The 12,864-nt window shown below is 48.3% G+C and overlaps 1 protein-coding gene across 1 annotated transcript in view; it reads right to left on the bottom strand.

Annotated features, from left to right (window-relative positions):
- Window positions 1-420: 420 nt before the first annotated feature.
- The window catches only part of TWIST2 (twist family bHLH transcription factor 2), a 35,716-nt gene continuing 23,272 nt past the window's right edge, over window positions 421-12,864 (bottom strand). Inside the window, exon 2 of the mRNA XM_061378979.1 lies at window positions 421-1,166. The gene's annotated coding sequence lies outside the window, so the exon portion shown is untranslated. The remainder of the gene's footprint in view (window positions 1,167-12,864) is intronic.

Below are 12,864 nucleotides of genomic sequence, written 5' to 3' on the forward strand. Positions count from 1 at the left end.
TTTCCTGCAGCCCCTTTAGGCACTGGAGCTGCTCTGAGGTCTCCCCTTGGGGAGCCTTCTCTTCTCCAGGCTGAACCAGCCCAGCTCTCTCAGCCTGGCTCCAGAGCAGAGCTGCTCCAGCCCTGGCAGCATCTCCATAGCCTCCTATGGACTTGCTCCCACAGCTCCACGTCCCTTTAAGGGCAAAATCTCCTCTAAAAGTGACCCTCCTTATCCAGGGTGCAAGCAAACAACCAGCTACTCCTGGTACACACAGGCAGACATCAGCCTGGCCAAGTGACACTCACACCTTTTGCCCTCCATCACCTGAGAAGCAGCTTGTAGCCAAATCAGTGCAGGTCAGAACATGGTGAGGTGCAAGGAAGCAGTTCAGCTCCTGCTCAGAGTGGTGCAGTCAAGAATGTAAATCTCATACCCTCAGTAGCTGCATGACATCTTTATTTTTATTGGCAAGAGAAGCAGTATACACAGCAACATTGCAGTCTCTTAGCTCGTTAAAAATATCTCAATAAATAAAACAAATAAGCAACATATACACTGAAACGAAAAGGGGATGAGGGGGGTGAGCGGTAGCAAATCATGGAGCAATAAGGAAGAGGCAGTAGAGCTGGAGGGCAGTCTGTAATCCAGGCTGTACTTGAAACAAATCATGCAGGGAGCTGGGGACACAGTGGGGTTTCTTCTTCTCTTTTTCTTTTTTTGTTGTTTTTTTCTTACGAGAGCCTTGGTCCAGTTTTGCCATTAAGTACAAGAAATCAGGCATTGGATTTAAACAAACAGACAGCAAACAAACCCAGAAAAGAATGCAGGTCCAGGGGAGTAAAATCTGAACCCAACCATTTCTCATAAATGTATTCCTGAATTAAGGCTTTTCAGAAGAACAAAGAGCTAAAACCAAACACACAGACAGACAGACACAACGATGGACACCCAGGAATATCATTTCTCTTTTCTCTTTGGCCAGTCGCTTTAGGGAGAGATGTTGCAAAGTTTCAGACCATCAGCTTTGGTGCTGTTTTCTGCTCAGTCTAAGTGCTCCGCAAGAGTTCAGAGCGAGGGAGGTCAAGAGGGGTCTTTTGGACCAGTTTACTTGAGGTTGTTAAGGTTTCAGAAGCTACAAACTTGGATACATCCCAATTCCACTTCAGTCTGAGACATTGGACAGTCTGGAGAGAAGAGACAAAAAAAAGGAAGAAAACAGAAATAAATACACAGAATACAGGACATCTTTCCGAGGTATGTTGTCTGGTAAAGTTGTTTTCCCTACAGATTATGCCTGTGGCTCATGATCACCAGTAACCACGTGTTGAAACCTACCCCTGGTCCCAGCAGCATGGAAGCAAACAGCTAATCCAGCATCTGAGTGAGATCCAAGGCACCAGGAGCAGCCCCACACTGCCTTGAGCAAGGGAAGAGGGGAGATTGGATGCTTGGGTGTCTGAGCTGGGCGTTAGGAGCTCCACCTCCAGTGACTCCAGCCCAACATCAGGCAAGCTCTGTGGGAAACGAATCCGTTTTCTTTCCATCCCTGGGTAACACATTTATGCAATATCTAAGCACATCCAAACATCCAAACCCACCACTACCCACAGGAAAATCAACCTAAACTTTGCAGTTCATTTTGGCTTTTGGATGTACAACCTAAGTAAAGAGGTTGAAATGATAAATCCATAGGCAGGAGCAAAGCATTCATCATGGATGCCATCTGCTGCTAGCAGCATCTGGAACCCCAAGGAATGCTGTGCTAAACTCCAGTTCTCCGTGTGATTCCCAGTGACTCAACCATATCGTCTCTCTCCTCCCCCATGTATTGGGATGTGACAAGATGCAGCAGCATGTTGGCAGCCCTGCTACCTGCAGGGTTTGCTCTGCTCTGCAGCAACCTGCTGCTGCTCGGTTGTGGGCTGGTGGGACAAACTCTGTGACGCAGCAGTGCCCATGGGAGACCCCGTCTAACTTGGGGGAGGGATGGCTTTGAGGGCGAGATGCTGTTTCTGCCTTCAGAAAGCCACCTCAGCTCATATATCAAAAAGCAGATATAATTATTTCCTCCCACTAAGGAAAGCTCCCATTTAGCTTATTTCCTTTCCTTTCCTTCTCAAAGTTATTAATTATCTAATTACAACCACATTCTGCAGACGAGCTAAGGACTTGACAGGCTGCCCAGGACCACTTAGGAAAGCTTAACTACTTGGTGTGTGTGAGCAGCAGTGGTTTATGTATGTGTACATCTGACAGATGACAGGTTGGTCCTTTCCTAATGCTGGTGCTGGGGAGCGACTCAGGAAAGGAAAACAAAATACAGGGGGGAAGGAAGATACCATGGAGAGATTTTCTGATGGCCTTCTTTTAACATTGTTTTCTCCAGCAAGCAGAAGAAGGGATGGAGGATGCTTGCTGCCAGCCACACGAGGTATCACCATACCCTTGCTCTTCACTGAACCTGGCTGCCATGTAAAACAAGGTGAAAACAGGTAGGAGGCAATACTGAGCTGATCTGTTTGCACTGGTGTTTTAAATCCCACTCAGGACTGGAGAGGTCAGCACAAAGCCGCTCTTGGAGCAGAGCTGGTGATTTGCAAGCTGATGGGTTTAACCCCGGCTGAGACACCCTGCTCTGGCTTCTGCTGCAGTGCAGGATCCCGTTCCCACTGGTTCTTTCTGGTTTCCAACAGCTTTTTTGGCTCTGTCTGACTGGAAAAACCGGGAATTTCACAGCAGCTCAATGCTGATGTCTTCCCTGTTACTGCGAGGTGAGTCAGTCTAAGTCTACCCTGCGCACGGCACTGCGGCTGTGCCCCACAGCTCTTGTGTGGCTCTGCCAGGTCCCTTGCATGCTCCCAGGGCTTAACCCATCCTTTCTCATCCCACACAGGTCACCAGAATGAGGTGTTGTTGTGGATAGATGTGGCTGCTGCTCAGCCGCTGCTTGGCCAGTGCCTGGTTACCAGAGAATAGCTTGGGTTGGAAAGGACCTTCAAAAGTCATCTAGTCCTACACCCAGGTTATCAGCCTTGGCAGGATAATCTGGTAGGTTATTTCCACTGCACATTAAAGCAGCCTGTCTGAGCTGATTGAACCTTATTATGACCAGATACAGGGGTCACCAAAGGAAGCTGCTCTACCTGGCCATGAAGGGATTATTCTTCACATCTTGACATCAACTTGTGTTTCAGTTCATAGCCTGTAACATTTTGCTGGTTGTTCTTACCATGTATTCTGTATACAATCCACATCAAAGAGTAAAACCCACTCATTCACAAAACCAATCTATAAGCACAAGGAAAGCGCACGAGATGAGAACCCCTGCTGTGTGACCTGCTCCTTCCATTTCTTCTGTGGACTTTTGGGATGTTGGGTGCTGACTGCTTTTGAAAACCTGGCTCTAAGTACCAGTTTTGAAAACACGTAAACGGTAACAGAAGGACGGGGGTATCTGCTTGTGGCACCAAGGACACTTTGGTGGTGGGATGTGTGGCAACATGTCCACTGAAGGCAGAGAAATGATATGTGATGTCTGCTCCCAGCCTGTTCTTCTTCAGCTATCCCCTCCTTCCATGTCACTCAGCTAGAGGAGTACTGTGCTAAAAACCTGCTAGCATCCCACATGGAGCTTAGTAAGGTTGGGGGACTTCAGTGGCTTCTCAGTTTGCTTACGAGTGCTACGGGTATTGGAGAAATCATACTCTGAATCTGGCTTGTAATCCTCATGTCAGAAACCTGGTCCTTGCTTGTGGTGGTTTGAGTCTTGCAGGGGGAAGGAATATCAGCTCCTGGCTGAGAAAGAGGGATAATATCCCCCAAAACCTCCTCCCCTACCCAGTGCTGGCACACCACTGCAGCCAGACTGCCTCCTCCTGCCCCTTGTTTCTGGAGACCCCATCTTGAACTGCTCCAGTAAACCCAGTGCCTTGTGCCTGAGCGCCCAGAAGGGCTGGTTTCATCCCCCAGCTCATCACGCACCAAAAGGGGAAGCACAGCCCTGCTTTCCTTCAGGAGCTGTAAAATGAGGCAACAGGGCCCTTCAGGCTCCTTTCCCCCCTTAAATCATAGAGAGCTTTTCCATAATGATGTTGTGTCTTTAATGGACCCTCCCAAGATCGTGCTTTATGTTTATGATCCTTTAATCCCAGAGGGGCTCAGCAAGGAGCTCATCAAAGCCTGTCAAAGCACTCTGCTGGCAGCTGCTCCTGTGGAGCTTCTCTGCTCTGCTCCCATGACTGGGACCCATGGAAGCTTCCTAATGCGCTCCTGCAGGAATGGCTGCAGGTTTCCTATGGCAGCAGAATGATGAGATACAGACTTAAGGGAAGCAGGAAAGCACATAGCAGGCTTCACAGGGAATGCCTTCCTGGCACTAAGCAGCACAACACAGAGCTTAGTTTTAATCACGTACAGGCTTGCTGTGTAACTGTTCTCTTTGCATGTGCCTCAGTTTCCCTGATTGGGAAATGGCAGTACATCCCTTCCTCTCTTACAGTGCATGTAGGATTTAATCAGCTGGTGCCTATAAGGCACCTTGCGATTCCCCAAGTTATAGCTGAAAGGCATAACACTGCATTATAAGAAAACATGATTGTAGGATCGGGACTGGGAGCTGGTAGACAGTGAAACTCTCTGCTGAACACAGTTCTCAAGCATTCCTCTTACCCTGTAGCTTGGAACACAGAATGTAGTTCTTATGCATTACTTTAGTGCAGACCCAGTGCAGTTTCCTTTGCACAGTGAATTGAGGGCTTGCTGCTCTATTTTCTTTCTCTGCCTTTGGAGCATTCCCCAGCCCAAGAACACAGCATGGAAACCGTGAGAGCTGACAGCTGCTGGTTTGATGGAAGGTGCAGCAATAATACAGCTGGGGATTTTGGAACAGGACCCTGAGGCCTTTGCTCATATAGGACTAGGGTGGTTTTGGTTCCAAAGGGATTGAAATAACTTCCATAGCATAATTCAGAGTGCAAATGCAATAGGAAACGCAGTTGAACGGCTTGAGTTTGTTTGTTTGGTGGTGGTGTTCTGTTGTTTGTTTCTTTTAAAGAGTGCTTTTTCAACTTATTTTACTGCAAGAAAATGGTTCTTCCACCAGGTCCCAGCCTCTCTCTGCCCACATGGGTTCTGTCCATCCAAAATTCCTACCAGGAAAGTGCTGGCCCAACTTCTTGCCTTGTGTTTGGGGCTGCAAATGGGGTCAGGTAGCGAGTAGTCGACAAGAGGTGTGAGCAGTGCAACACACACCAGCTGCTCACCCTGCACCAGCTGGGACTGATTTCAGCAGTCACCGAGAAGTTTATAGACTGCTTCCTCCCCCCTTCAACCTGGGGAAGTAAAAACCAGCACAGGTCAAAGCCAAGACCCTGGCCTTGCTCGGTTGGGTCAGTGCAGGGCACGCTGCCTAAGGCTGATGCCGATGCTGATGCTGATGCTGATGCCTTCCAGCATCAGTGCAGTGAACGCAGTTTCTGACTGAGCTTCATTGCTGAAAGGAGTCTGAATTGGCACAAATCTGTTATAAGTGACACCAATGGGCATGTTCTTCACCCACCCCGTGTGTGGCTGCCTCGGTGGTCCCAGCCAGCTTCCCCTCCATCCTGTGTTGCACAGCTCTGCTGCCTTTGGCACCATCCCTGCCACAGTGTTTTGCCTGCTTTGAAGTCTCCCACCCCAGACTGTGCTTGTTTAAGGCATCCCCACAACATTCATTTTAATGGGATGTTAACTTGCAGGCTGTGGACGTTTGGACTGGGGAGCAGCACCTGCTGCAAGGCAGGCTGGTGTTAGGAGGCAGGATGGTAGCAGAGCAGGCAGCATTGATGGGCATGGGTGACAAGAAAGCTCTGGCATCTTCCTCCCTGGGAAACAAATATGCACTGAGGAAGCTAATGTTAAAGCAGCCCATGGAAAAGCACCGAGCAAACTCAGCTGGAGATCCCCATCACCACCATCCCAAAACTTGTCCTTTCCAAATGAGAATACCAAAAAGGATAAATATAGTGATACATACATCAAAAGCCTATTCAAGGTTATCATGGGTCCTTACCCATACTGGCTTTGTTGTGCTAGGTGCTGCACCATAAAGCTGGTTACAGGCATGTTACAGGGTGAATGGGGAAGGAGAAGCCCCCTGTTGAGCTGGATCTGATTGGAAGTAGGGTAGAGCAAATAACAGTCTACGGCCTCTCTGGTTGTTACCCAGGTGAGTACCTTCAGGGCTGGAGACCCTCCATGTAATCCTCAAGAGGAGGAAAACGTGATGTGGATGGGTTTTCCTGGACTAGTCCAAGCACCGGGTTCAAGCGACGCTGGGTTACAACACAAAATGGGACGCTCGTGCTTTAGAAAATCAATAAAATGCTTCAGTCGGCGCTAAGTAGCAGCTGCCCTTAATATTTTTCTTCAAAATAAATCAATATGCAGCTAGTTTGGTTATTGCATGATGTCATAGCCCCGGTACGCACGCCCGCCCGCCGCACCAGCGCCGCATGTGTCCTGCCCCGTGGGCACGGGGATGGAGAAAAACAACAGCAAACAATGCGAAACGTGACTCGGGGGCTCACGTGTTGGCCCCCGTGCCTTGGGAGAGAAAAGGTCAGCATGGGCTGGCGTGAAGTGCCAGCGAGGGAGTTTGTGAAATGCCGAAGCAAGTGGCTCCAGAAATGGGGTTGTTCCTTTTAAGATTAGGAAATGCCAAGTTGGAAGGGAGGACAAATCTCAGCATCTTGACTCTCATTCCAGGAAGTCTGAATCTGGATCACTTCTGGCCATGAGGGCTCTGTCTCGCCTATCCACTAGGACTCCTGGTGACCTGGACTCTTGCAAGCATCCTGTGCTCCTCTCTCCCTGCCACTGTGACACGACTCAATCCCAGATTTGCCAACAAGGGGACTGTCATCAAGACCTATGATGTGGCAGCTTGAAGTGCACATCTGAGATATGCTGGAGGAACTTGATGAGGACACAGAAATCCCCTAATATCATTGTCATCATAATGGGCAGGGTCCCTACATGAGGTGCTTACTGCCAAATGCCCCCAGTTCAGTCCTTAACCTTTCTCATTCCTGAGCCTGGTGAGCGAAGGACCATCGTTCCCAGCTGTCTTGGGAACAACAGCTTTAAGAAAGCATATGGCAAATATCAATGGTAATATCCACAGCCATGCCTGTGTGCTTTGCCCTCCAGCATCCCGTGGTTTTTTATCTGCTCAAAACCTCCTGAAACCAATGTTGTTTGGGCTGAAATTTTCCATGCCCAGCAGTGATTCCTCTTTCTTGCCATTGTTTTTGTTTTCTGGAGCCAGGGCAAAAATGGACCAGCTGTTCTGGAGCACAGGGAGAGCGGAAAACAGCAGCGCTCCAAAAATGCTGAAGGCTTCCCCTTGACTGTGTGTTGGAGGCTTGGACAGCAACGGGTGGAAAGCTGAAAGGCAGCATGCGTATCACCCGGCTTGTAAAGCAGCATCCCACCTGGGCCTGGAGGAAATTAAGTTTGTTTTGACCTAGTTCTGAGCCTCCCAAAATCGCCTTCCAACTATGCACGGGCTGAGTGTTTCTGTGAGCCATATGAAGCAGACCTAAGGCAGGAAGCATGGGTGAGTTATTTTGCCTTGGCTTTTATCACAGTGCCATTAAAAACATGAAGCCCCTGTGAAGCAGTAGAGATTCGCTAGGGTGGAGGCGAGATGGTGGGCTCATGACCATCAGGTTGGGACATGCACAGGCAAACCAGGTCTTTGCTACCTAGATTAGGTAGAGCAGAGTGTCTGGCCAAACTTTAGCAAACCCTGGGAGATGGGATGGGAGGTGGGATGCCTCTTACCTCCCTCCTAAGCTGAAGAAGTCCCTGGTGTCAAGCAGCAAGATGAAGTTCAGGTATATTCAAGCACAGGCTGTGCATGTCTGTTCTGTTTAAGGATGGGAAAACTCCATCTGCACACGTGTCCGTGTTTATGCACTGTTTAATATATGCTCAAATGTTTTTATGCAAAGTTGAAGGAAGAAGGGAGATGCTGCTCTGTGTATAGCTTACATAAAGCTACACTTGCTGCAGATGTTGGCTGGTTCTCTACCAAAGGGGTAATCCCAAATTGTCTTTGGGTGTTTTCTCCAGAGCCAAGATGGACAGTGGTATCTAGCTGAGATTAAAACATTTTTCTGATATGGATGGTGCAAAAATGCAACTTTCTAGGACCATTTTCTGAGCATGACAAGAGGCAAGCAGCAGAGGTAAGGGGAAACCGAGGCACGACGGAATAGCACCTTAAAATAGCAGAAATCCCTTGATTTTCAGGGCATTTCTCACCCAAAAAAAAAAAAAAAAAAAAGGCTAAAAAGATAGGGATGGGGAATAATTCCCCATCCTTGTGGTTGCTTTCTGCCCCAAGGGGAGTGCTGGTCCTTGTGGCTGTGGCACAGACCAGGAAAGGAGAGAGCCCGAATCTGCAGCCATCCCTCAAGCAACGGAAAAGGCAGGCAGGCCGGTCTGCGAGGCTTCAGAGGGGAGGAAACAGCGGAGAAAGGAATTCAGATAATTGTGTACATGCACTGGGGGGAGAGAAGGCCCAAATCAGATCTAATGCTGTGGGTACGGACAGACTGAAACCAGATACCCTGGCTTGTGTTTTTTCTGCCTTTGCTGGTATGAACCCTTATCGACCATCTGCTCTTGAAGTCTCCCAGATGAAGGAAAGCCACAATTATGTGCATCTTACAGCTGGGAAACCATTTAAAAACACATCCTTCCCAGTTGTTCATTCCTGAGCTGCACACACACACACCCCACTGGCTATCACCAAATGTACCCCTCGTCTAGAGGAAAGCCTCTAATCTAATTTACCGCAGGCTTTTCAGACCTCGGAGGATTTATCTGCCCATAGCTGGTTTGAGGGAAAACATCCTCCCTGTGTCCAGTGGACCCCTGGTTCATTATGGTGAGTGTAACTAGCTGTTTGATGGGGACGGGGCATAACAAAACAGAGATTTAAGCCTTTTCTTCTCCCTCCTTTCCAAGAAATGGCAATGGCTTAGTCACACCTCACTGTCCGGGAAGAGTCATCCTAAAGAGACAATGACAAAAGAAGAAACCAAGGGGACAGCCCTTGGTGTTTTCTTCGGTATTTTGGCATCTATCTTATTTCAACCCATTTGTTTTTAAAGGTGTGAAGTGAGCTTTCGCATTCTTCCAGCTCCAGGCGTGCCTCTGCAAGGCTAAACTCTCTGGAGTCAAAAAGGTGTCTCTGGCACGAGAAGAGGCTGAAACCCTCACAAACTGCTTGGACACTTCTGAGTGCTCTGATCTCAGTTTCTCCTTAGTTCCTCTTGACTGAGCTGTTGGGTTTTCCGTGGGGCTTCAGTTCCTTTCCACTTGGGGTGAAGAAAGAAGGAAGCTGATGGACTGATGCAGCCCCATCCTGGACCTGCAAGCTCAGAGCTCTGCTGGGCAATCAGCTCTGCTCAAAGCAAACCGGCATAGCTCACCCAAGAAAGCCAAGGTGGCCTCCATCACACTCAGAAACTTGCAGGCTCACCAACTTCCCATGGAAAAACTTGCCCTTTGGGGTCTTGAAACACACTCCTTTGGCATGATTTTGTCCTATGGCTGATCGCCCTAGCCCAGATAAAATCAGCCTCAGGGTAGGGAGTAGAAGCAAGAGCTCTGCAATCAAGTGGTTTGTTGCTGGGACACTCAGAGTTTCTGTGTTATGTCCTGCCTCTCGCAGCAATCTCAGGGCAGTTGTTAATAATATTAACTCCGAGGTGTCCCTCCCTCACCAGAAAATTAAGCCAACAAAACAAAGGCCTTAAAGAGAAAGGAGCCCCCTCAAAGAAACATTTCCCCCAGCCCTGCACTCCTCCACAGCCTGAGCATCAGCCTCTGCAGGGCAGTGGGGTTCATTGCAGTTGGAGGAGGAGGGAGGAGGAGGTAGGTTTGTGGGAGCCCCTTACAAAGTCTTGGCAGCACATCACTGGAAGCTCATTTAGAAGTTGCCGCAAGGCGGAAACTGCTAATGAGCGGTTGGAGCAGGAAAAAACAGGGTTGCTTCGGCATTTGAAAGGCCCATCTTAGCTCTGTCCTCAGCTCTGCCCAGCTGCCTGGTGGGTGGCACAGAGGGACAAGCGCCTGGGGACACCACCAGCATCTCCTGAGCATGAAAGCGAGGGCTGTGGGCAAAGAGGGACAGGAGGAGGTGGCTACCACCAGCCCTCCTACTAACAGAGCAGCAAAGAAAGCCCATCGCTGTTTCCTTGGGTTCAACTCCCCTCCCCAGAGGCACTCGCACACAAGCTTGGCTTTGCACAATGAGGTGCAGAAAAAAGGAGCAAGCAGAAGGAAAAAGGTAGGGAATGAGATATTCCTGTTGGAGAGCTCAAACGAAATATACGGGGTTGGGAAAAGTGGTTGCACAGATGCTGACGTGCATCTTAAAGAGTGGCTCTGAAGATGTTGAGGCTTACGCCAAAGAAGAGGACAGTTATTTCATATCTTCCTCTGTCTCATGAGCATCCCATCCTCTGGACTTCTCAAATCAACATGAATTCCAGGTGCCAGAACACAGGCAGCTTCAGGCAGGCACTTGGTTCTCCCTTCCTGAAATGCACACATCAAAGCAGTGCTAGAGATAGAAATATCATATGTAGACATCAGGTAAGGAGGGCAAAGTTCTTACGGATGTGCCATACACTTCTACTGAGATGCTCACACCAAAGACCATGTGCAAACCTTTGTCTGCACAATTACAGCTTGCAAGCTAAGGCTTAATGTATTTTAGGAGGCAGTTGCATGATGTGTTATAGCCCAATGACTTATGCCATTGGCTGGGCTACAATGGCTGACTGTGTACCTGTGCTAAGCAGTTTGGGAACTATAATGTATTTGTTTAAGGCAAACCTGTTCTTGTAGGCGGATTGAGACTATCTTGGAGGAAAATATCAGTAGGAACATGATTCTTCTTCCTCTTGGGAATATGTGAAGACAGTGCCTTAGGGCAGCTGGCACTATGCAGCTTGATGTGCGGCATGCTCTGATGATGCTGGCACTCAGTGTGAAATGTATCTCTGGTCCCTGTCTGTCTCTACAGGGATAAACACAACTGAGATATGAAATGGGCTGTAAAAATGCCCTTCTACCTCCTCCACCCCGTTTTAGAACAGCAGAGAGTATTGAACAGTCCTCCTCCTCTCTGCGTTCCTGCCCAAATTATACAAATCCTAGGAAAAATATCTTCACTAAATATAGATATATCTGCAGCTTTATTCTTTTTTTCCAAGGGAGTTCTTTTAGCCTGCCCTTCTCAGCCAGCAGCTTCCCTGTTCCCCTTATTTTTCCTGTGTGCAGCAAGTATGCAGCTGCAGTTTGCAAACCTCACGAGTGGCAGCATCAGTTTGGGAAGCAACGAGCATCGTTCTCTGGCTCTGAGAGTTGGCACTGCAGGTCCTACCCCATGGAAAAGACCTTTCCTACCCATTTCCCCACTTTACCTGCCCCTGCCCTGTTTAGATTAGATACTTTGAGAGCAAGAATTGCTGTATCTGTACGTAGCTGAGCACAAGGAGGAATAGCCTTAGCTTTTTTTTATCAGTGCAACACAAACACTGTAATAACACTGACTCCTAAATCAGTAAGGGGGCGATAGTTATGACTGACTCAATAGCATGGATTAATGCCAGTGGAATTAATAACAACAATAAACCCCCTGCTTCAAAAGCACCTATGGTTTAAACTTGTTACTTAAAAAAAAGTAGAATAAAACAAAATATGGAGCCACCCACTAAAAAGAGGAGGCAGTTTGCACAAAATCGATGGCGTTTCATGGGCTTCTGTTAGCAATCCACAGGACAGGGACGATTGCCTTATGAACTTGGGGTGCTTTTTAATGTTCAATACAGTCACTGACAAATAGCAGCTGAAACACCTGTAGGCCAGATGTGCACAGCTGTACGTGTGCTGCTGCTGATCAATCTTCAGATTACATCACGCTCCAGATGCCTGACTTCAGAAGCTCTTGGAAGGCAGAGCCGAAGCAAACGAACTGCAAGCTTAGGCATTGCTTTCTTCCCCACAGCAACACCATGCCCCTATGCATGCAATGACGAACCCTTCTTCTGTTGTCACCTTGAGTGCATAGTGCAGCCTCAAAGCAAACAGAGGGGAAACTCCACCCAGCCACCTGGGAAGAGACACTGGCATCCTATAGCCAGGAATGATGTCTCTGCATGATTAATGTGCTGGGGATGTGGGCTACGTACAGCCATAGAATTGTAGAAGCAGCCAGGTTGGAAAAGACCTGTAAGATCAAGTCCAACTGTTCCCCAACACTAACCAGTGTCACTGAGGGCCTTGTTTACACGCTGCATGAACACTTCCAGGGACGGTGAATACACCACCGCTCTGAGCAGCCTGTTCCAATGCCTGATCGAAGTATATCCCGGGACTTGTCCACTCTGTGTTTTTATCACTTTGAGACTCCAAAACCATCAGCATCTGCCTTTGAATTGGTTTATTTTGGTGTTTCTCCACACTGCAATGTACAGCACACCTTCATCATCTCTCCATGCCTGTGTGTGTGTATGAGTAAAGGGAAGTCAAGCGATTTTCATTTTCAATGGATTCATTACCTGCAAGAAGTATGGCCCTTGTGCCTGTAACACTGGGAAGCAAACCTTTGTCTGCCCTGAGAGAGAATGGGAGGTGACTGCTGAAAAAAGACCCTGGGTTATTTTTGCATCCGAAGTAGGGAAGAACGTTTTCCCTTTGGTTCAAGAGGCTGTGTTTGCTCTTTAAAACTGGCAAACAGATGCTGGGACAGATTCCCTGAAGCTCAGGAGATTAAATTCTTCCATTTTTACACTTATGGATCTTAAAAGAGCATCACAA

The sequence above is a fragment of the Neopsephotus bourkii genome, unplaced genomic scaffold, assembly GCF_033783945.1.
Source record: "Neopsephotus bourkii isolate Nb327-2 ecotype Australia unplaced genomic scaffold, CSIRO-AGI_Nbou_v1 NB_1768, whole genome shotgun sequence".
Taxonomy (NCBI): domain Eukaryota; kingdom Metazoa; phylum Chordata; class Aves; order Psittaciformes; family Psittacidae; genus Neopsephotus; species Neopsephotus bourkii.